Source organism: Austrofundulus limnaeus, unplaced genomic scaffold, assembly GCF_001266775.1.
Source record: "Austrofundulus limnaeus strain Quisiro unplaced genomic scaffold, Austrofundulus_limnaeus-1.0 Scaffold2, whole genome shotgun sequence".
In the NCBI taxonomy this organism is placed as follows: Eukaryota; Metazoa; Chordata; class Actinopteri; order Cyprinodontiformes; family Rivulidae; genus Austrofundulus; species Austrofundulus limnaeus.
Genome location: NW_013952404.1, coordinates 7753813 through 7755742, shown reverse-complemented (window position 1 = coordinate 7755742; position 1930 = coordinate 7753813). Strand labels below are relative to the sequence as shown.

Genomic DNA, 1930 nt, shown 5'->3' with positions numbered 1-1930 from the left:
CAACTGAACTATTCAGACATTTTATTTTCTAATTCTTATTATTATGTGGTCTTAAAGGCGTTTAAAGATAACCCTGATCAATTTGAGAGAAAGATCATGGAAAAAAGTTAGAATATTTAGGTAGACAACAGACTAGCATGAGCTAAACAACAGGTTTCACTCTTTGTATTAGTATTCCATCACATATTTGCATACAGTTTATATCTGTTGTGAGTATATAAAAAAAATCTGTTATATTTTGTCACATTTTCAATAAGCCACTGCAGAGGGACCAAAGAGCCACATGTGGCCCCAGAGCCGCAGATTGCAGACCCCTGCACTCTGCTGTCATGTCAATAACTGGACAGAAAACAGGTAAATAAGCAACCAAAGTCCCAACAAAATCCCTCAAACATTTAACCAATCTTCAGAAAGTCTGTCAAACTGTTCATGAAGACCACTCTGAAGGTCTGGCTCTTTGGAAGCAAATACATTGATGTCAAGAGGAAAAACATGGTTCCCAGAACATCACTGTGGGTCACACCAAGAGCTGATGATCCCATCACATTAAATTAAACATTTAAAAAAGGCATTTGACAGCACAATCTCACCAGAATAGACACAAAATTATAAAAGTTGACATCACGCTTTTAGTTTAGTCTTATCTGTCGTTTTACATGTTTTTGATGACGAGTCTCAGCTCGTGTTTGTTCTGGATTACAAGCTGAAAAGTTMGAATAACTGCAGCTGTTAGAAAAACAAACCCATCAGCCACATATCCAGACAAAACAAAGACAACATTTTGGTAACAAAACCGGCAATTTGGAGGTAAATATCGAGCTCCTGAATCCCAGCTGCAGCTGCTGGGGGGGACATTTTRCTGCACCAGAGAAAAACCTTTTTTTGAAGACTTCAAACCTTCCTAACAGGTCTGTGAGTTCCCCTCTGAGGGGGCCAACGTGATGGGTCTGTCACCCGCGACTCCCACCCAAAGCAGCTCGATCCCGTCCTGCTCGACACTTTCAGTTCAGCCTCGTAGCTGATAAGAGTTGTTTTATTATTTATTTTTTCTTCAGTCTTACCGTTTCAAAGACTGGAACCAGAAGCAGAAGAACTGGGTTTGTTTCTGAGCTCAGATCCAGAGGAAACAGAGATGCGTCAGGTGGAGAAGTGAAGGAGGAAACCCGTCCGTGCGGAGGACGACTCATGCAGAGTTGATCGCCTGAAATCCGTCTTTCTGCTTCCTTTTTTTTAAATTAGTATTTCTTCTCCGAACAGCAGAAAAAAAAATCCCCACTCGATCGCGTTCAGACTCCAGCAGCGAGCTTCGAGCTGAGCCGAGCGCAGATCCTGCAAACTACCAGCTCACTTTGGCATGTTTTACATAACAGCATCATCCGCTTTTTGTGTTGACGCATCATGAAGCGAAAACATGGAGTTTCTTAAAGGGCCACGACGGGTCCGGTCCGTCCACATGTCCCCGTCCTTCCCCCGGCAGCAGCAGGCTGACAGATGGCCTCCACCCACTGCTCCTGACGGATTAACTCAGCTGAAAGAGTCCAYCAAACATCTCAGCTTTTCTTCTTTTCTCCTTAAACTTCACCGAACTGCAGCTGCGGCCAGAGGCGGACCTAAACTTTACTGGGGTGGGTTTACTTCTCAGGGTGGCCGGGGGGGCAATAACATTAAAAACACATAAAAAATAATTCATTTAAAACAGACTTTGTAATTAATTAATCTGGATAATTCACATTTTAATCACATGTTTAAATAGCAATATTCAACACCGTAAGCAAATATATTTAATTCTAATAAAATATGGTTGACAGCTGAATAAATAAAAACCTGTTCAGATCAAAAAGGCTTATTTTTCATCATATACACTCACCGGCCACTTTATTAGGTACACCACGCTAGTAACGGGTTGGACCCCCTTTTGCCTTCAGAACTG

General features: G+C 41.9%; 1 protein-coding gene across 1 annotated transcript in view; it reads right to left on the bottom strand.

The window, feature by feature from the left end:
* bahd1 (bromo adjacent homology domain containing 1) overlaps window positions 1-1592 on the bottom strand; it is a 34838-nt gene extending 33246 nt beyond the window's left edge. The window contains exon 1 of the mRNA XM_014014268.1: window positions 1062-1592. The gene's annotated coding sequence lies outside the window, so the exon portion shown is untranslated. The remainder of the gene's footprint in view (window positions 1-1061) is intronic.
* Between the last annotated feature and the right edge of the window lie 338 nt (window positions 1593-1930).